Source organism: Eleutherodactylus coqui, chromosome 2 (genome assembly GCF_035609145.1).
Source record: "Eleutherodactylus coqui strain aEleCoq1 chromosome 2, aEleCoq1.hap1, whole genome shotgun sequence".
Classification (NCBI taxonomy): domain Eukaryota; kingdom Metazoa; phylum Chordata; class Amphibia; order Anura; family Eleutherodactylidae; genus Eleutherodactylus; species Eleutherodactylus coqui.
The window spans coordinates 313,463,080-313,486,396 of NC_089838.1; positions in this window are offsets into that span (position 1 = coordinate 313,463,080).

The window sequence follows — 23,317 nt, forward strand, 5'->3', positions numbered from 1 at the left end:
ATCTTTGCATAACTACGGTAGGTACTTTAGCCATTCAGGGAACTGGGAAAGTAAGGTGATGATCTATTTAATAGCTGCAATAGCGTTCTTTTATCAGTTGTTACCCAGTTTTACCAGGAGTGTATTAAAGGGGTTGTGTCAAACCCTCCCAGAATACGAACAGTTGATCGCCCTACTCCCGACACCCCGGCAATCAGCTGATCTTGTCGGAGGAAGCTGCAGCCAGCTACACATTTCCCTACAGTGGGTGAATGAATGGCTGTCTTGTAATAACAGGATGGCAGAAGATCCATCAGAACGGGAGATTCTTGCTGAGCGGTACTCCATTCTGCATCATAGAGGAGGTCACGAACAGAAGAGGATACAACTGTGAAATGGTTAGTTTTTAATGGGAAAGTAAGGGGGCGTGCCATTATTAAGGGGACCTGTTACTGTGAAAAGGCCTTGCATTCTGCAGGCATCATGTTATAGAGCGGGAGGAGCTGAGCAGATTGATATATAGTCTTATGAGGATCATTCATTTTACTTGTATTGTTGGGTCTTTCTGAGCTTGGAGTCCTGAAGGCGGCCCTATCAGTGATTGACAGCTATCTCTGTATTGACTGTCATTCACATACAGCAGTCAATCACTGATAGGACCGCCCATTGGACTTCTAAAGGTCCCTTTACATGGGACAACTGTCGGGTGTATGAGCCCCTATCGCTTCGAATGGGTGTGAGCGTATTTACATGCAAATTTGCACCGCATATCTGAACGATGGGCGTGGCATTTTTGCACACGTGCGCATATTTTACTGTATTTTTTGCACATGCATGCTCTGCGTATTTGTGCGCGCAAAAAAACAAACACGCATATTTATTGTTTTTGCGCGACTGAAATGCGCGCATACCGATCCCGCTAAAGTCAATGGGTTCCATTTACTGCGTATTGACGTGCACATAGGCAACTTTGCACTGAAATGTTTTTTATTGCTCATTTGGTTCCTGAATTCAAGGTTAAAGAGACTGTCTCATCTTCTTGCAGCCTGCACTGAGAGAAGCACAAGGTAGTGCCTGTCACCAGGGGTGTAACTATAGGGGATGCAGAGGATGCAGTTGCACCCGGGCCCAGGAGTATTAGGGGGCCCATAAGGCCACATTTCTCCATATAGGGAGTCTAGTGCTATGAATAAAGCATTATAGTTGGGGGTTACAGGTTTTGCATTGGGGCCCAGGAGCTTCAGGTTACGCCTGTCACACTGATTACAAGAATCCATTTGCTGTGTGGATCTATGCAGTAGTTTGATAGAAACGTGCATTTTATTAGTAGCAGCTAGACACAGAACTAGTCCTAAATATTCATGAGCTGCAGGCTGGCCACTCCCACCCCGCCCTCGAGCCAATGATTCTCATCTCTCTCTCTATGCATAGTAATAAGCAGACAGCAGTCAATCATTGACTGGAGGGGAGGACTAGCTGCAGCTCATAAATATCCAGGACTACTTCTGTGTGTCTGCTACTGATAAAATCTAAGTTTCTTCCAAACTACTGCACAGATCCACTGAGCAAACATATCAGTGTGATCAGCCTGACTATCACCACCTGGTACTGCAAAAAGATGGTCCCAAAATTTCTGTAAACCATTTCGTAAATCTAACTACTAATGACCACTTGTCCGTTAGTATGTATGTGAGTGATTATCATGCTCTGCCCCTGGTGACATCATAACTCTGCCCACAACATCATCATAGCCCCACCCATGCTATAATCATAGCCCCACCCCATTATGCTGTCATAGCCCCGCCTCTGGTTACATCATAACCCCGCCCCTGACGACACTCAGAATACAACTGAGTTGTTATTATGTTAGACACAACTCAGCAGTCCTGACAGGAGACACCGATCTACCACCACCACAGAGATCTGGCAGGCTGTGGTGATGTCACTGCTCTGGGAGGAGCCATTCTGGAGTTTGGTAGTACTGTATACTGGATAAGCTAACAGAAACTAGCAGGACCTGTAATGACGTCACCATCAGGTGATCAGCTGTGTGCGTGGAGTCAGGGATCGCAGGACCAGGGGCTCATCACTGTATCCAGGAGCTGTGTGTGTCATGTGTGCAGTCAGCATAAATGTTGTAGAGCTGCCAGTGGCTGTTTGTCTAATGTGCTGTGCATGTTATGTGCATAATCAGCATAGATGGATGTCATGTAGCACAGCTGTGTTTGTAACATGCGCATGTCATGTAGTACAGCTGTGTTTGTGATGCACATGTCATGTAGTAGAGCTGAGTTTGCAACATGTGCATGTACTGTGGCACAGCTGTGTCTATCACGTGCATGCCATGTAGCAGAGCTGTGTCTGTGCTGTGACACACATGTCATGTAGCACATCCGTTTCTGTCACGCGCATATAATGTTTGTACCATGTGCATGTCATGTCTGTCAGGTGCATGTCATGTACCAAAGCTGTGTCTGTGACACGCATGTCATGTAGTAGAGCTGAGTTTGTAACATGCGCATGTACTGTGGCACAGCTGTGTCTGTCACGTGCATATAATGTAGCAAAGCTGTGTTTGTACCATGCGCATGTAATGTCTGTCAGACACATGTCATGTACCAAACCTATGTCTGTGACGCGCATGTCATGTATCAGGGCTGTATCTGTCAGGCGCATGGCATGTAGCAAAGCTGTGTCTGTGACGGGCATGTCGTAGCAGAGCTGTGTTTCTACCATGCACATGTCATGTCTGTCAGGTGCATGTCATGTACCAAAATTGTGTCTGTCAGGCGCATGTCATTTAGCAGAGCTGTATTTGTAACGTGCATGTCATGTAGCAGAGCTGTGTGTGTCTGTCACAGACCCATGTACCACAGCTGTGTGTGTGACATGCATGTAGCAAAGCTGTGTGGCGCATTGTGCCACCAAAAACACTAGTACTATAATTTTCTAATAATTACTAGTAGTGTTTATTAAAAATTATCCTACCATTTTGTTGTCATATAGTCTGTATAACCCCTTAACTTAGCTGGTAGTCCTGCTGCTTCTGACATGGATCGAACAGCACACTGTTCCTGGCTGTGTTGGCATTCCCTGCTTTCCCTCTCACTTCTCTCAGTATTGAGAGACAGCAGTGGGGAGACAGAGAAGGTCATACGCAAATCACGGAGTGGAGAAGGAAGAAAGTATCCAAGTCTTCAGGCAGAGCAGATCACACAAATTGTACTGTATCACAAACAAAATAGGGAAGAACGCACACCCAAGATGTGTGTAAGTGGAGGGAGTGAATTGAGGAGAGCACCAATGTCAGGCTCTGCAGGAGGAGGGAATTGCACATCTGTGTCTGTTTACACAGGGGGGGCGGGGGATGCCTTATTGACTTAAAAAGGGTAAATCAGTACAGGAATGAAGTTGCACTACATGAGATACATGAGAGATAGTGAAGGTAGCAGCATCCTGGACACACAGACCTCACATTCAGCATAAGTTACTGGAAGGGACATGTCAGCATGAAAAAAGTTTGAAACAAAGAGCAGGTCGTCAGTTTTCATTTCAGGTCTGAAAATGAATGAAGGAATGACGATAGCAGCCTGAGACTAGGCTGGGTTCACACAGGGCATATTCCCGCAGCAAAAACCACGAGATTTCCGCCGGGAGAACTGCCATGGTGGCTTTGAAGCGGCCCAGCCGCTCGCTTTTCCGTTGCGGACGGCGCTCCATAGAGGAGAGCGCGGCCGCGACGAAAGTAAACAAAAAAGAAAAGTAAATAGACATGCTGCATCTTTTGAAACCGCAGCGGATTGGCCGTCCCGTGTGGACGAGATTTCTGAGAAATCTCGTCCACATGGCCAGCTAATCCTGAGATTAGTGGCCGCGGGGGGATTTGCTGCGGCGAAATTCCACGCGGCAAATCCGCCCTGTGTGAACCCAGCCTTAGTGCAACTGTTTAAGCTCAAGGTAATGAATTGCATATGTAAAAGTCATTTTTTTTCTATGTGAAATGTATCCATAACCGACTACAATCGTACTAGAACATGTACTTTAGTAGAAGCAGCTTCACTACAACCCTCCAGGGACCTTTCACCCATGCATCAAGATCTTCAACATCAAAAACACTTTTTGCTCTAGCGTTAGTAGATTGCAGAAGTATTTTTAGCAAACAACAGCTTAAGGGCGCGGTCACACGAGCGTAGGCGTATTTACGTTCGCACGTCCGCAGCATATAATCGCCAGAAAGAACGTTTTTCGGCGATCATGACCAGAGCTAGAAAGCGTATTATCGTTTGTTCCTACTTTTCAAACGATCTTTTCGGCCATCGAATATACGTTGGCGTGTATTTCAGTCGCGTATGTTCTGTTTTTTGCGGGTTGCCATTTTTACGCGCCATAAAATCGCCCGTGTGAACGAATACATTGGAAACCAACGCCTCAGATGGTCACGTATATACGATTGGGCGCAAAAACGCGCCGTATATGCGCTCGTGTGAACGCACCCTTAGGCTGGATTCACACGAACGTATATCGGCTGGGTTTTCACACCGAGCCGATATACGTCGTCCTCATCTGCAGGGGGGGAGGATGGAAGAGCCAGGAGCAGGAACTGAGCTCCCGCCCCCTCTCTGCCTCCTCTCCACCCCTCTGCACTATTTGCAATGGGGAGAGGCAGGATGGGGTGGGGCTAATTCTCGGGACTTAGCTCCGCCCCACCTCCTTTCATCCTGAGGGGCTCAGTTCCTGCTCCTGGCTCTTCCAGCCTCCCCCCCCCCCGCAGATGAGGACACCGTATATCGGCTCGGCGTGAAAACCGAGCTGATATACGTTCGTGTGAATCCAGCCTCAGGGTGACTACCCACTGCAGTTTTTTTTTACTGCGAAATTCTCAGCGTTTTTTTATTCTGCAGGGGTCTATGGGACTTGTAATGTTAAAATCGTGATCGTGCAAAATCGCGATTTAGCAGTAAATTGTGATTTTGCGCAATCGCGATTTTAACATTACAAGTCCCATATACCCCTGCAGAAAAAAAAACGCTGCGAATTTCGCAGTGAAAAAAAAACGTAGTGGGTAGTCACCCTTAAAGTGAACCTGTCACGTACCCACAGCACCATAAACCTGCTGTTGGGGCAGGTGACAGGGAGCCGGGTAAAGTATTTTTCCTACTCAGCCACTTCATGGTTCCTGCAGTGCCCGTCTGTGAAGTCTGCGCACGAAAATCTGACTATGGCCTTCTCATAGACTTGTACGGAAGAGCGTGCGCACAAGACTCTGAAAAGAGTCCGATTTTCTTGTGCAGCGCAGACTTTAGCAGTGGGCATCACAGGAACTAAGGAGCTGATGAGCATAAAAAGTACATCCACCAACTCCCTGTCAGTACCATAACTTAGTTTATGGTGCCTTCAGAAAAGTGACAGGGTCCCTTTAAATGACTGCAAATGACAAGGCTGACAATTGATCACATGATGCCCCTCTGTTTTTGAACAAGTGCCCTTGAACAATTTATTATAAAATATCCCAATTTCTGCCCAACGATGTGAACCTTCCCGTATATATGCGGATCTTATTAATAGTTTCAGCCTACTAAGCTAAATCGCCCTTTAATAGAAGTAACAAAACTGACCCCGCCCACTTAGATTTATAGAAGTAAGAAAACCACACTGTAGTAACCAACCATTACCGGAAATTGCCTAACGGCCAAGATAGACCTTGCCGAACGATTACAAAATTGTAAGGGCTCGTATAAACAAACTGCTGAGGGCTTTTTACTAATCTCTAGTTATATATTTTTAGAAGGTGGGAGTATGGGGCACATGGAATCTGAACAGTAGCCCTTATTAGGTCAATACCTCTCCTTTGCTCCGCCTACATGTTCCTGCATGCTGCAGGCACTGCCTAACATTTTTTTAATTAAAGGGACACCTACTGTGCATTCCCTCTCCTTTAATAGTCTGAGTAAAGATATTCTGAAAACTATTAACCATATGAATCTACCTAAACAGAGGCGTGACTTGAAGGAGCTCATGTCCACTAATGCAAAATCTCTAAAAGGGACCCCTACCTATCACTTAGGCAGCAGAGGGTCCACTGGGCCCCTTAGGGACCAGGATCTGGTAGTGACTGCAATCATTGCACTTCCTGTAGTTATTCCCCTGTCTTTACACATAGAGTACTACATGACAACAAAGGAGCATAGTATATGAGTATGGAAAATAGTAGGAACTACCACAAGAAACAAATGGTAAGGGCCTCTGAGTATGTTAATAACTTCCTGTTTTGAGTGATTTGAAGTTATTAAAGGGTCACTTCATTTATCTATCCCTGGCCCCTCACTTGATTGCCTATCACACTCTGGAAGTCTCCTCTACATATTCTAGCCACTTCCCTGCATTGCCGCTTCCTGTCTGATGCTTATCAGGCAATATCTTGATGGTGAGAGTTTTTGGTTTAACTTTCACATTTATCCCATGATGCATCAACATTGCATTAGCTAGAGGCTGTACCATTTCTGCCTGGCGGAGGAGGTGGGGCAGTTTATAGAATTACCCTCTATATTCACCTAAATAAGCTACAGACCATAAATATAAAGTTAGCAGGATGAGCTGTGATATCCTCTATTATAACTGTGTGACAGGAGCTGTGTGATCATCTGTAACTGTGATAAGTATGTCTGTGACTCGCCTCTTAGCAGTTTCTGTAGTAACGTCCATGTAACAGCATCAGATAGGCTGAGAAATTGACTAGTTCCAGAAAGCATAGCCCCAAAAAAATCTGTGCTGGTCAGAATTTAGATCACATGACCATCTGAGGAGAAAGAGGTCAGAAGTTTCAGAGAGAGAGAGAGAGAGAGAGAGAGAAATACCTAACTAAGGTAACACTAGCCAATTTATATATACTGGGGGGATAGCTACATAATGAATGAAAAAAAATTACGGGAGACGGCCATTTACAATAAGCTTCAGTGACAGGTCACTCATAAGCAGAACTCATGCCCACACATGGTTGGCATTAGCTATGCGCGCCAGCCACCAGCTCATAGGGAAGGCATCGGGTAGATATTAACTGACGGCGATCAGCTCCCTGAGGTCTACCTGGCTAGAAGGTGTTTTTCCCCAATGCAGCTGCGTCTTGTGGAGCTACATGAAACCACCTCCTCCTTGGCCTGTCTCTGCCCTTCTGATTTTCTGAGGCACCACTGTTAGTCCATCGACACCCCTGCAACACAATCACTTAGTTCACTTAGTTTTGCTACCGTAGCTATGTACTGAGCTTGGTTCTAGTGCTGTATTTAAGTTATGATCTTGGTTATGGTATTGTATCTATGCGCTGACGTTGGTTTGTGCTATATTTATGTACTGAGCTTGGTTCTCATGCTGTATTTATGCTATTAGCTTGGTTCTAGTGCCGTATTTATATTATGAGCTATGTTCTGGTACAGTATTTAGTCACTGACCTGTTCCGGTGTGGCTAGGCTGCTGTCTTGCTGCTTTGTGCCGGAGCAGAATACAGGCAGACTGTCTATCACTTATATATATACAAGATGTGGAAATGCAAAAAATATTCCGTACAGGGTGCCATCTAATCTAAGGCCAGCACCGCGACAACACCATGTTTTCTGACAGTTCAGTGTTATCACTGGGGCTCAGAGGGACGGATCAAATCTGCTCATTCATTTTCTTACATCAGCTCCGAAAATGAAAGCTGGTTTCTGATTGGTTCGTTTGAACTCTATTGTCCCTACTAAGCTACCAGTGTATTGAAGAGGGAAGGGTTGTCATAGGGACACATCTATAGCTGCGACGTGACTGCCTTCCTAGTATATGAATGCATTATCTGTACCCTAGTCCAAGGGAAGTTGCAGTTTCAGTGTGTAGAATGGGGTCAGCCTACGACGGTGGTGTCCATTCTTTGCTTCTCCAGCGGCTGGGAGTTTAAGTTCGCCCACAGGCTGGGGACTACTGCTCTGCTATGTCCTATATACCCTGTGGGTGGGTGTGGGTTAAGTGTGCCTTAATTCCTATACTTAAGGCGCAAACATGCACACACCCAGCCCAATAATGCGACTTTTTCAATCACAAAGGCCCATGAAACAAAAGCTGCCTGATTTGAAAGAAACTTAATTGTCTTGCTGATGTTTAGTTCCCCTAGGGGATGAACAAGAGAAAATGCAGTACAAAGGAAATCATCATCAAACATGATCATTTTCCTTTAAGGAGGGCGTGGGGTGAACATCTAATAGGAAGCTGCCATCTTGAGGCTTCTGTGATCTCTGGTTCAGAGCTGGGGGGGGGGGGGCAGATCCTTCACCCCCTGTAATTATAAGAGGTGCAGCAACGGTCACTTTATTAATGCGTATGAGGAGGCAGGCAACCGTCTATTAGTGCCAAGCAATCGTTTAGGGATTTTAATTTATCTGACCCGTTTCTTGCCTTCAAGTTAAATGTGACCATAAGTATACAGCAGACACTTATATTTACCATACTCTAGTTAAAGGGGGTGGCCACTTTCAAAGATCACTTTAAATGGAAAAGGTCCTTCGACAATCACAGGGTGTCCTACTGTTGAGACTCCACACAATCAGCTGAAATCTGAAGCTGAACCTCTCAGCAAGTGTTCAGTGTCCTCACAGCACCTCCACAGGAGAAATAAAGTATTACACAATAAACATTTAATGCAATTAGCTGCCTCTATATAATGCATGGATGTGCTGGGTCCTCCGGAGAGAGAAGCTTTTGGTAGTTACTATCCTATTAATAGTTTCAGCCTACTAAGCTTAATCGCCCTTTAATAGAAGTAACAAAACTGACCCCGCCCACTTGGATTTATAGAAGTGAGAAAACCACACTGTGGTAACCAACCATTACCGGAAATTGCTTTACGGCTAATAGATAAGGGTCCTGAATGAGGTACCCCCACTATTAATTCAGAATTTCCCAATTTTGCCAATGGGTTTTCCAAACAAGAAAACCCCTTTAAAATAATATAATATGCTTTTACAGACAGTTTATGGTTAACTTAGCGCAACATTCCAATTTTGAGCACAGAAATTCTGAAGTTCTGCAACTTTCTAACATACTTTAGATTTCAATTCCTCATTGTTTTCAAAGTATCTGCTGTCTGATCAACGGGATCAGCATTAATATACCGGACATTAACAAAGGCCAATTCAGACTCTTTATGGGGGATAAATGATTGTCTACATAATTGTTGTTCCACCATAGAGTCTCATCATTGTCGGAAGCACATCCCCCTTAAGCTGAATGCACACGGGCGGAAATTCCACGGCAAGATTTCGCACAGAATATCCGCCGATGCACACTGCCATAGGACTGCATTAGTTTATGCAATCCTATGCAGACAGTCGCGGTTTGACCGTAAGGAAAAGTTGTGTTGGAATAGCCTGTCTCCATGGTCTCCTTTTGTGTCATTAGGCTGGGTTCACACGGGGCTGAATTGTGGCGGAAAATCCGCATGGAAGTTCTGCAAGCAACTCGTGCGGTAACAAACTCGCGGCATGTCCTATTTCAGTACAAGCCTCGCAGAGGCTCGCACTGCCGTGTCATTGCTGACGCGCCAGCTCTGCACTGCACATGTGCGGCTGTGTGCCAGCTGGCACACCGCAGAGCAGAGAGAGAAGATGCCGGACGGGTAAGCGAGAGGTCAATGCAGGGGGACGGGTCGCATCCCGCTGCAAGAATCTTGCAGCCGGAATCCGACCCAGCCGTCTGCATTCACTATTTCCCTATTCACTGGGGAAGATGTGCCACCAACAACAATATGCCTTTTCACAATGCATCGACTCTTCTTGAAACAGGTTGTGCATTTGTGTTACCATAGGTGAACATGATTGGGTCAGGTTTCTAGCCTTTGATGTGCACAAGAATGTTTCCATTGATTAAAGGGCCTTTTACACAGTGCTATGATCAAGCAAGAATGTTTCTAGGAACATTAATTTGCCTGATGATTTGGTTGTATGAAGGAGCACCCATCTCTTTGCTGGTATTAGTGTAGTATGTCTCCACCGGATGTATGGACTGGCTGGGCTCACCTACAGGCAAAGGCTAGAAACTTGACCCGATCATGTTCACCTAACACAAATGCACAACCTGTTTCAAGAAGAGTCGATACATTGTAAAAAGGCCTGAACCTGTGTCATTTGATCAAGATCAGGTCAAACAACAGAAAGCTGAGATTGTAAGGATGGTCAGGAACTGAAATTCCAAGTACCACTGGTACGTCCTATAGTAATGGGTATTCTTTACAGAGCTGCTGTATAATTAGAGTCTGGTACATCGACGATGTACACTGTGGTAACAGAGCAGCACAGGTGATGAGTGCACACACACACAGTGATAGTTTAATGAATCTTTCTCCATTGCCTGGTGTCAGGGATATTCTTCTACCCACGAGCTGTATGTAATATGTCATCCAGATAATGTAGCTTGTAATCCACTCCTTCAACAGTTGCTACATAAGGATGCTACATAGCTTAAATTCTGCAGCTGAAACCTGATAGTCCGTACAGCATTTCATTCCGGCAGGAAATCCTATTGATCTTCTAGATAAATGCCTTGTTTCACAATTCACTGCGCATTACACGCAAGATACACGGAACATGCAATACAACTGATTACACAGTACAATGTACTCTGCAGCATGGCTGCTTCTTTATATGAACTTCAGAAGTTTAGTTCAAGGTTTCTATCGGTCAACAATAGAAGAATACACTTTCTAAAATAATTTAAGTCTTTATTGTGGACACATCATGAATGTTACTTCGCCTCCAGGCACCACTTTCCTGCCCGTGCCAACCAATGCCAACCTTAGGTTAGATGGCATTCTGTGCAGAATATTTTTGGCACCTCCCCATCATTAAAAAAAAAAAAAAAAAAAAAAAATTATATATATATATATATATTGTACTGATAGGCAGTCTGCCTGTATTCTGCTTGTGCAGGAAGCAGCAAGATAGCAGCATACCCACCGCAGAACAACTCACTGAATAATGTACCAGAACCAAGCTCATAACATAAATACAGAACAAAGCTCATAATAAATCAAGGACAGGACATAAATACAGCCCCATAATCAAGCTCATAACATAAATTAAGTGCCAGAACAGCTCAGTACATAAATAAAGCACAAACCAACCTTAGTAAACAGATACAGTACCAGACCCCACCTCATAACAGAAATACAGCACCAGAACCAAGCTCATAACATATATACAATAACATTTAAACATGTATGTTGTGGGACTTCCGATGAGCTGACAGCAGTATCTTGGAACAACAGAGGAAAGGAGACAGGAGAAGGATTATTCATGTAGCTCCAGAAGACACAGTCGCACAGAGTAAGATTATTATCTGGCCAGGCAGAACTAAAGGAGGCAATTACCCCCAGCCTACATCTACCTGTGCCTCCCTACAAGCTGGTGGCCAGCGCCCTGTGAAACCACACAAGTCCCGTGTAGCTAAGACTGGCCATGTTGCCAACATCTCCTCTGCTCCGCAGTACTGATTGCATTGGAAACTGACATGAGCATGCGGCACGGACCAGGGGCCTTCAGGGACAAGAATGACACACTGCCATCAGGTCCTATGTAAGGCTGGGGTCCCACGTAACGGAAATCTCAGGGAATGTCCGCAGCGGTACCACACGGAAATTCCGTGATATTCCCGAAGCGAAAAGGTTCCTTCAAAACCCGCGCCATTTGAAGCGTCTTCTCCGCCTTTATTCTGCTGCGGAAATGTCTCCTCATAGAGAGAAGAGAGGAAACGGCGATACAATTGACATGTTGCGGATTTTAATTCCACGCAGCTTGTCAGCAGCGGACTGTCGGCAGCGTGTGGACGAGATTTCTGCAAACGTTGTCCACTTTGCTGCTTAGCCTCAGGTTTAAAAATGCCTGCGGAACTTCCATGCGTATTCTCTGCCGCTATTCCGCCCCGTGTGAACCCAGCCTGATGACACAAAATGAGACCATGGAGACGAGCTATTCCAACACAACTTTTTTTTACATCAAGAACTTCCAAGTCTCTTAAGATAGATGATAACCTGCTGATTAGTGGAGGTATGACCACTGGGACACGCATCAATCACCAGAACAGGGGTCCCGTGAACCCCCAAATGAATGGAGCAGTGGCCACACTTGTGCCCTGCCACTGCAATCATTTCAATGGGACTGCTGGAAATAGCCAAGTTCAAGCTCTCACAGTTCGGTAGCCCCATTGAAATGAGCGGAGCGGTGGTGCATATAAGTGGCCATCGCTCTGTTCATTCAGGATAGATGGGACCCCCATTCTGGCAATCGGTAGGGGTCCTAGCATTTGGACAGCAAGTTATACCCTATCCTGTGGGTTAAGGAGTTAAAAGCACATCCCCTTAACCAAATACATGGGTGCCAGGACTAGCCATAAATATGAGAACATATCTGCCACGTCTTTAAATCTGAAGGAGACTGCTCTGCATCCTTTGGCGGCATTTACACGGGTGAGTGCGATGACTTTCAGTGAAAAACTGCCCGTTTCATCTCCAATTTCACAGTGATTTTCCTGCGTGTACTATACGTTTCTGAGATAAAAATGCGTGATTTGCATCAGAAATACATCCGTCATTCATGTGTGTTTTTCATGTGCATGCAAATCGCATGGCATGCAAGTGGGATGCATTTTTTTTCATGCTCCGATGTTAAATAATGGATGATTCTTGCAGCAGAATAGCAGAAAAATAGGATATGTTGGAATTTTTCAATCTCGAACTATCAGTTCAAGAGAAAAAAAAAAAAATCGCTCATTTGTGTTAACCCATTGAAGTCAATGGATTCTTTTCCTGTGCGTGTTCTGTGCATCTTGCAATCGGATGGAACTCCCGTGTGAAAACCGTTTGTGTAAATACGGGCTAACAACCAGATAACGTCACCACAGGCGGCTCCTTACGACTTTCCTGGGCCTCCAGACTTCTCGTGGACCCTAGGTAAGTGTTCCTGACTGCTTATAGCATGCTCTTGAATGGTATCTTCCTGGTCCCGGTTCTGAACTTGCATCACGTTATGACCTTTGCCCTTACCTTAGTTTTTAAATTCGCACTTGGCACCTTCCATATTGACTCTGTCTCCTGGATTTGTCTCGGATTTTCACCTTCCCTGGTACCTTTAGCCAACTCTTGCCACCTTCCTGGTATTCACCCTTGCCTATCCACTGCTGGGAGCCGGGGTGCCAAGAAGCCAGTCTGCCTTGACCGGGGTATTTATATATAAGGTTACGAGAGCAAATTGGAATTTTGCCTCTGGTGAAGGAAAGCCTCATCTTCGCAGCCCAAGATTGGTTTCTGATATCACTCTATATAATATGCATTGTGTATTACATGTCCTTTATGTAGAACATCCCCCCTGATGTGTAATTCGGTCCTTTTCCAGGTGTTTTTGATAAATAACACCTGGAGACAGGATTAGCATTCAAAATCCGGTTCCACTACATTCATCCCAGGCTCACACTCCCTCTGTGCCCCCTCCACTTATAGTCAGACCCCCTCCCTCTCGTCCCATGTCACCTCACACATAGAGAGTATTCCCTCCTACTATACAAGGACATTACTGCATAAGGTTACGGCTTCAAGGCGACTTTGACGGCTGCAGTATCGCAATGTGACAATGTATCTAGCGATTGTCAATGCGGTTGCATTTTTAATCGCAGGTCTGAAGTTCCATGCAACTTTGTCATGATAGACAGTGATGCAAATCACATGGAACTGCAACCTGACTGCGATCCGCCACATCACAGCTCTAAATCAGTGGTTTGGTTGTAAATCAATCTTTTGGTTGTACGACTTCTCCGAAATTTGATGTCGCACAACCAAACTTGCTATGTAACTCTAGTCTAAATGCAGCCTTAGCTCTCAGCTATATAACAATCGCTGCTAAAGTTACCCATCAATAATGCAGTCTAGGAATTTAAAGGCAGGCGCCATTTTTGAAAAACTCATTTTGTTATGCTTTTTTTTAGCTATTTTCGAGTCATATCAAAGTCTTGTACTCCAGAGCTGCATTCGGTATTATTGTATCTTGACACCACCAGGAAGTGCTGGTGCAGTCAAGACTGACAGGGTGTGATGCGCCTGGCACCTGATTGACTGCAGCAACGGCTCCCCTGCAGGTCCTGGCAGCACAGTATCTTTGTGAATTCGTGCCTCCTGTCCCAGCCGTGATGGAAGCTCCTCGCTGCTGCCCTCACTGTGACAAGCTCCCCGCCGGTTCAGTGTGATTCCCGATGCAGCTGTGTGTGGTCGGCGCTTTGCGGCAGCTGCTCGTCATCCCCATCTGATTATAGGTATGCACTACCGGCTCCCATCCCCTCTCCCACGCTCCAGAGGCTCCCTGCTGCAGCTTCTTCTTCCCCGGCGGATGTACTTGCTGTCCTTGTAAATCGGGTGCTGTCGGCGTTATGCCTCTTCATGCAAGCCAGCACACACAGCCAGCGGTCGCCAGATGTATGCTGCTAGCCTCTGTGCGGCTCCTCAAGCTGTGTGGCAAAAGCCACTCGAGACGCCTGCCCGTCCCCACATGTCAGCGCTGCTGGTGGGCCGTGCATACCGCTCAGACCCGCTGCATAGCCCAGGACAGTATTGGGAGCGCCGGCTGCCTGTATGCCTATTATTGTATGTTGACACACAGCTTCCAGGACCTTGCGGAATGCAACCAATTGGGAGCTAGGGGTGTGAGAGGGGAGTTCCTTCTGTCAAACCCCTAGCTTCCGGTGGCGTCAAGATACAATAAGACTTCATTGAAACTTCATCTATCCTTTATGTCTTTTGATTTATTTTCAGCATGTAGACTAAATTTGTTTTGTTTGGCATCAAGGACAGTAAGGAATGCAGATGAATATGAAAGGAAAAAAACATATGGTCTCAAAATATGGAAGCATAATTCTTTGCCATGGAGAACTGCAGTCAAGCAGGGAGAAACACTATTATCCTCACCACGAGGGAAGGAAAGAAGTGGACAATTCTCTTGAACATTAGTAGCTCAGAGCAGAAGCAGTCATATCTCCAGCAGAACCCACAACCACTTAGTTTTTTTTTTCCGCCTTGCTTTTGGCACCATGGAAACCATCAACAAGCAGGTTTGCTGCTCCAATCTTTGAATTCCTATGTATCTGTATTTTATACTTCAACTAGATAAGGGGATTCTGTTCTGAACTTGATGCAATTATCTCATTAACACCTTAATAGCCCCTGCAGCCTAGCATGCCAACACACGAACGCACACAGCAATCCAAAATTTGCCCAGGTACTGGAGGGTGGGAGTTATATTACCTGGTGGCCATTTACCCATGTGACCTCTGTAGCCAATAGAAGGCCCAATAGGTGCACCATCAGTGATGACCCATAAACCTGCCAGGGGCTTCTACGGCACAAGCACACATGACAGGTTTACGGGACGTCATCAGTTCAGGAGACCCATGGCATCAAGCTGTCAAAAGCCGTGGCGTCAGAGTGCTGAAATGGCACCCTAGTGCCATAGTAAGTATATTGCTTTTATGGGACCCAAAACTATATAAAAATTGAGTCAGAAACCCCCTTTAAGCAGTTTAGATATGAGAATTAGACTATTTCAATGCTCATGTGTTATCAGATATTGACTTAGGAAAAAAGACATATAAAACCTACTTGTTGATGGTTTCCACCTAAATAATAGAAATGAACAAAAAATGAAACACCAAAAAAATGTTCAAATCAGATTATATAGAGTTGTGGTGCCCCACGGCAACCATGACATGAGGCCCACGCTGAGGAGCTGTCGGGGGTACAGATGTCATTTGTCACCGTGGCTCTACCAGACTCCCCGGAGGGACGCACGGAGCCTCGGCCAGGGCACCACTCGGCCTCTTCCAGGCAACGCCGGGTGGCGGTTACCTGAAAAAGTGTAGTGGACTGGATGAGTTGTTACGCGTGACGCCATCGTTCCTTCACACCGTTGATCCTCCTGCAGTAAAATAAAGATAGTCTACACACATGACTTAAACTTAAAAACTCAATCACTGGGAACGGCCAGTGACCGGTGAACTTTACTGCATACTTGAAGGCAATACAGCTTACTCGCACGTGCAGGAAAAACAGCTTTTAGAAGATGGCCAGGGAGGAGAACACAGGATGAAATCGGGCTTACAGTCTAAGTTATCTGTAATGCTTCGCTCCTGGATACACGCACATTCCGGGACTCTGAAGGGACAACACAACACTCCGCTGAAACTCACTCAGTATTCAGGTAAATACAATAGATCACCAGCAGCATTCCTCCTTACCACATAAGTAGCCGGACCTTCAGTATGTCCACGCCGCCAGGAGCCTGAACAAGTTCCAAGATTAAAGTCCCAAAGTGAAGAAAAGCGGCAGCATCCAGGTTGCAGAAGTAAGAATCAAGCTTTATTCTCCCATGAGATAAAACTCGGACAGCAACGTTTCGACCGGATGGTCTTTGTCAAGCTTTTCTTCACTCACTCAGTATTCTTGAAGTAGACACTGCCCATCGGACTCCTTTACTCCATTCACTCCTCAGAGGTGGTTCCTGGCATAGAGGGCATCAGGGTACCTTTCTTTCTCTTCCATAACTTCACCACATGAGGGCTGAAGGTACCCCCATGTGGTCGGCACTCTCCCTCCTCTCTCAGCCATTGAAGTACAAGGACCACGCTCACTCTCAATCACTCATACTTAGGCTGAGTGTCCACGGGCGGGACGGAATATTGCGAGCATCCACATATAAGACAAGACATGTATGACAGTTATGGAGGGGCCAGATATATAGACTTCGGGCCACTAAATATGCAGGACAACAGAGCCAATAACCACTGTGCTAACCATAGCAGCTCTCACATTTTTGATCCACCTCCTACCCCCTTATTTTGCATTACTCCCCCCCCCCCCCCACCATTGACTGCAGGGTTGGGAGGATCTATCATCTATATCACACATGCTTGATTCTAGGTGGAGATGAATTTGAATACCCAATGTGGACTGTGTAATAGGACTCTGCTTGCAGTTATAGAAGCGCCTTCCTCCAGCGTTCGGTGTACATGCTGCATGTATACAATACACTGTATAATATGCATGTACCCCCTTCCTATGTCTCTCGCAGATGGTGTGTGTGGTTGTAGATGGCTCATTTACCTTGTACCCTTCCAGGCCCGCACTATGGTAACCACACGCTATATGAACGTTATGCTAAGGGTGCATTGACATGGGCAATTTTCACGCACGATTTACCTGCGTTGTGAAATGTACAGAAATCACACGTGAAAATAATGCATTATTTTAAGTGGGTCTATTTAAAATTGCGATTTTTCTCTCGCAGCATAGAAAAATTATAGCACGGCGTATTTTGGGGTGATTCTGTTCAATGATCACCTATGTAAATGCGAGTTTCATGTGAGTGCGACACGATTTTCTTTTTTTACTTATTTTACTATTGGAATAGCATGCGATTTTCACGCATGTTTTTAATGCACATGAAAATCACTAGTGCCACGCTGCGATGCGTTTTTCTCGATAAAGCATTGCACTCTTGTATAAAATAACGAGTTTGCAAGTGTGAGATTGGTTTTAATTTTCTCAGATTGATATCACACTCGCTCGTGTAAATGCACCCTTAGTCTTGTGAGGCATAAAACATGAAGCTGGGTCATAGGGATCTGGACCGAGTGGACAAAGATGGTGGCCTATACCAGACAGACAGTTATTACACTCAGTAACAGAACCAGAATTTAAAGAGCCATGACCAGTAAAACATGGCTGCATTTTTTCAAAAACAGCACCGCAAATTTCCACAGGTTGTGTGTGGTATTGCAGCTCAGGCCTAGTCACTTCAATAGAATCTAGGCTGCAATACTAGATGCAACCTGTGGACAAGAGTGGCGCTCTTTGTTTTATTTCAATCAATTTAATGGATCCATTATCAAGGGCAATGCTACAAACTCATTGGTCAGGGTGCACAAGTTCAGCTTCCCTCCCCCACCCCCACCTCTAGCCCCTGTGCTCCATATCACCACCATATCGCAATAGGATAATACTGTCACACAGTGACTAAATATTACCACCATACTGTGAGTGAGTAATAGTACCGTATTAAAAGGATTAACCAAGTTAGTATTTTTTTGGCAATCGACTCTCTAATCGACTCTCTTCATGCCTAAAAATAATCAAATAACATCTACTCACCTCTCCTGGGTCCCAGCTTGTCCAGTGCCGGCACTTCTGGTCTGCCCTATGACACTACATTTACAGGTTGCAGTCAGCGTGTATACAGGATGTTACTGGCTGCTGCAGCCAATTGTAGAACTCAGCATTTGAACACTGAGCATCGTGACTGGCTGCAGCAGCTTGTGATGTCCCATACAAGAGTGACTGCAGCCTGCATACATGACGTCGCTAGCGAGATCAGAGCTGAGTGGTCCAATGATAGGTGAGAATAGGATCTTTAAGTATTTGCAGGCATCAATTCCAAAAACAATTCTGACTTGGACAATCCCTTTAGTAGTAATGACAGTGCCACCAAATAGTAACAGTGCCCCCAAAGGTGGCCTCTTAAGCAATAGTGCCCCCAAATGTGCCCCCTTTAATAAATGTGATCCCAATTGTGGCCACTTTAGTAATACTGCCCCCAAATGTGGCTACTTATAATAATAAGTGCCCCCAAATGTCGCCTCTTTAGTCATAGTGTCCGCAATTGTGGCTCCTTTGGTCTAAGTGCCCAATAATTTGCCCCCTTGCATCGCAAACTACCTGTCGCCGCCCATCAGCACTGCTAGTCACGTAGCCCGGCAGCATCAGAGCGGACTCATCCTCCCTGTTTCCAGCGCTGACAGAAAGTTCGCTGTAAACAGGGAGGACAAGTTGGTTGTGATGCTGCCGGGTTATGTGAGTGAATGGCGGGTGGTGGCAGCAAGTTTGCAGTAATGTACTGCTGGGTGGACAGAGGCACATAGAAGATACTACTATGTGTCGAGGGGGGCCCATGGGCCCCCCTAGCTTCGGGGACAGGTTGCAATTGTGACCCCTATAGCTACACCATTGGCTACAACTTAGAGTTAAGAGTCTAGGAGTGTTGGAAGACGTATCAATGGATTAACATCTAACTTTTGGAAAAAAAGAAAATCTTTCCATGACACGAACCAAATAATTGTTCTAGGCTGTGCCTAAATAATACTACCACACATTGTAAAAACACTGCTATACAATAATACTACCACACTGTGTCAAAACAGTGTCATACGATAATAATACAACATAGTGCCAAAATAATGCTGCCATACAGTGCCAAAACACATACCATGAGGGAAAACTAAGTAGGAAGTTCAACAATCAAGCTGGAAGGGGTGATGGAGGTCTCAGGACAATTGTCCTTTTTGCTCAGCCTATAATTCTTTCCTGTCTTTTAGTCACATATAGACTGTTTACAGCAGGCTGGGATGGCTGGAACTTGTTGTGCTACCTGCCCAGAAGTTACTATAGAAAGCTGTAACTGCTTACCTGTGTTGTTTGGATAGTATTGTCTGCTGGGATTTACAGTTCTACACCCCCAGTGCGCCTGAGATTACTGCCCTCTGATCTGTGGATCCCCCAGACTGTGGCTTCATGCCGGCGGCCAGGAAGCCTTTCATGTGGTCTGTGCTGGTGTTCTGCAAGCTGCCAGGCTAATTATCAAGGTCAACTATTGTGAATGGAGGTCAAGCAGGCGCAGTGCAGGGGATTGTGGGGGTCAGAGGTTATCATCATCTCCCTAATGTGTCACATAGGCTGACACTTGTTCCCAGCTCTGCACTGGAGGATGCTGGGATGTCTGGGTGCATTTCTGTGTATCTGATGGAGAAGAGGGATGTGCGTGAAAAATTCCAACTATCTGCAGACGGTCGTATCAATGAACTACGTATGACAGGGGCTTCACACACCAAGCTTTGGGGCGACGTTGCTACTACAAAAAGTCATGTTCAGCTCGTGACACCTTAAATGTACACACGAGTGTAACTACATGGGCAAGTAGACTAATGTGGATCCGAAGGGACCTTTCACACAAGACAGAATTACGCCGCAGGATGCAGCCAGAATTGCAGGCAGGTTTTAAGCAATTTTCAATTCTGCATCAAAATTCGCAGACAGCCTGCAGATTTTGGTGCAGAATTTACCGCATCTTGCAGTGCATTGTGTGGCCTATTCTGTCCTGTGTGAAAGGTCCCTCAGGCTACGCTGACACAGCAGAATTTGCATCAGATTTTCGGACTTGGGTTCCATCTCAAAAGCCACAAAATTCTGCTGTGGATTTGCACTTAATGCATGTTGATTTAGCCCTTTTCAGTGGGAGAAATCCATGAGCGGATTTCCCGATGCGGATTGCGTTTCAAGAAGTGACATGTCACTCTTTTTCTTCTGCACATGGATTTCAAATCCACATACAGTAAAAATTTGTGCTATACAGACTATAGGAAAACTTTTAAGGATGTGGATTTGGTGAAGATTCAGCGGAGAATAGAATCCACATCAAAATCTATGTAACAAATTGCTTGTTACATTCAGATATGAAGTTTGATGGGAAACCTAGGACTACATTAACACAGCGGAATCCACATTGGATTTTTCTGTGCCGATTCTGCCTCCAAGGCTGTGGGCTTCTGTAATGGATTTCCACTTGAGTTTACCATAAATCTGCACATGGATATAGCCGTTTTTAATGGAGCTAATCCACATGCAAATTTCCCAATTTTGTTCTTTTTCAATATGTGGATTTCAAATTCACATGTGGAAATATTCAGTGTCATATAGGCTACAGCGCAATTTCCATAACAGTCAATGGAAGACTTTAAGGAAACGGATTTACTGTGGATTTAATGTGGAATCAGCAGAGAATCAAGTCCGTCTGCCATGTGAAGAAGGCCTAAGGATATGTTCATGTGCAGCATAAATGGTGACAGAAAAACCGCAGTCTTTACTGTTTGAGGTATTTTAAATGTCATGTGGAAAAATCTTTGTGAAATCCGCAAAATGTATATGCCGTGCCGATGGATTTTAAATCCACAGTATGTCCATTTTTTAGCATAGATTTAATTTCCCCAAATGAGGGGGTGAAATCCGTGTCAAAATCCGCACATACCGGTATATCCATGTTTTAGGGCTTGTTCATACATGTGCTGAGTTCTTGTGTTGTTCAGCTCACTCCTCGAAGCTTGACAACAGCAAAACCGGAAGTGCTGCATCCGGTACATGCCGGACACAAATGGGGCCAGACAGAACCCAGCAACAATAATGGTTTCTGTCTGGCTGCCGTTATGCATTTTCTTGTATGAAATAACACTCCATGCTGCACTATTTCATCCACCATCTTTGTGGACATCTGTAACGGAGGCTCTGAACATTTCCTCCGATGCAGAATGAATGAAGCCTGATGTGGATTTTGACGCAGATTTTGGTGTGGATTTTGATGCTGATCGGTACCAAAATCCATAGCGGATGTTCTGCAGCCGAAGATCTTCTATGTTCTGATTAGAGATGAGCGAGCATACTCGCTAAGGGCAATTACTCAATCGAGCATTGCCCTTAGCGAGTACCTGCCCGTTCGGAAGAAAAGGTTCAACTGCTGGCGGCGGGCGAGAGTGGGGAGGAACGGAGGGGAGATCTCTCTCTCTCCCCCCTGCTCACTGCCGCAACTCACCTGTCACCCGCACCGGCAGCCGAACCTTTTCTTCCGAGCGGGCAGGTATTCGCTAAGGACAATGCTCGATCGAGTAATTGTCCTTAGCGAGTATGCTCGCTCATCTTTAGTTCTGATATAACCATAAATGGTCATCTCATTAAGACATCTCCTGTCCAAGCTGTAAGAACTTTATTTGACATACCAAAAGAAAAGACAAAATCGAACCCCTCATTCTGTATTTTATGGTTGAATGAAATAGATACACTTCATTCCAAATCAATGAGGGCTTGGTTCACAAGAACTAGCAATCACAAATTCCCCAGCACCTAGTGTCAGAATCGTCATAAGAGTCCAAAGACAGTCGTAGCTTGTGGGAAATCTCTATCAATCTAGAAATTTGGAGTCCTCATTCATCCCAGATGAATGGATCTGTGACTTCCCCCCAACTCAGGAATGTATTAACTCTTTCTGCTCCACCGATTCAGAAGACATCGTACAAGATGAGTGATTTCTTATTAAACCTACATCAGTTTGTATAACAAGCCCTCATGATCTGCCTTCATCTCCATCTTGCCTTTGACAGGAGATGTAGGAAAATTTGGAATCCACCAGCTGACGGCTCACTAGTCACTGTGACCTCAATTGACGGACAATTGTGACAAATGTCTATTGTTGGGCTGCCATCGTTCCCAGGCCTTCCTGCATAATTAATGTTTTTGTAGGTGTCTGGCATCAAATGAAAGAGATACACGAGACGGGACGGGCAAGTTTACATGTCTTGTATGTCTGGAAGAATTTCTATGTGAATGTGAGGTGTCAGTGCCACCTGAGGACAGTCCGAACACAAGCAGGCCATCATATCTACCAGCTTACTGTAGAGATTTGTGGTTGGCGGAGATTACAACTCAGGAAAGTGCGGGAGGTTTGGTTAAATTTCATTCAGGTATTTTGAAAACGTTATGAAAGAAGAATAAAAAATATTTGGAGAATTGAATTTCAGTGGACTATAATGCCAACCTTAGGTTAGATGCCACACTGTATGAGAGTTTTTTTTGGTGCCAGCTACCAATAACAAGAAAAATACTATTTACATTGTACTCATAGGCAGTCTATTTGTAATAGCAGCATGCTCACAACAAAACCACTCAGTAAGTGAATATTGTACCAGAACCAAGCTCAAAACATAAATACATCCCCAGAACTAAGCCCATACCATCAATACAGCACCAGAACCAAGTTCAGTACTGATATAAAGCACAATCCAGCCTCAGTGCATAAATACAATACCAGAACCAAGCTCATAACATAAATAAAGCGGAAACCAACCTCAGAACATAGATACAATACTATAACCAAGCTTACAGCATAAATACAGCACCAGAATCAAGCGTATAACATAAATACAGTAGCAGAACTAAATAATTGTGTTCCAAGGGTGCTGATGGGCTGATAGTAGTGCCTCAGATAATTATCAGAGGGGAGGAGACAGAACTAAGGGGAGGATGATTCCTGTAGCTTCACAAGATGCTCCTGCAGGAAGGAAAAGAATCATCTGGCAAGGTGGGCCTATGTGGGGTGATCGCCCCCCACATACATCTGCCTGGTGCCCTCCCTTGAAGCTGATAGCTGGTGCCCTGCAAAATTGCATGGATCACATGTAGCTAAGG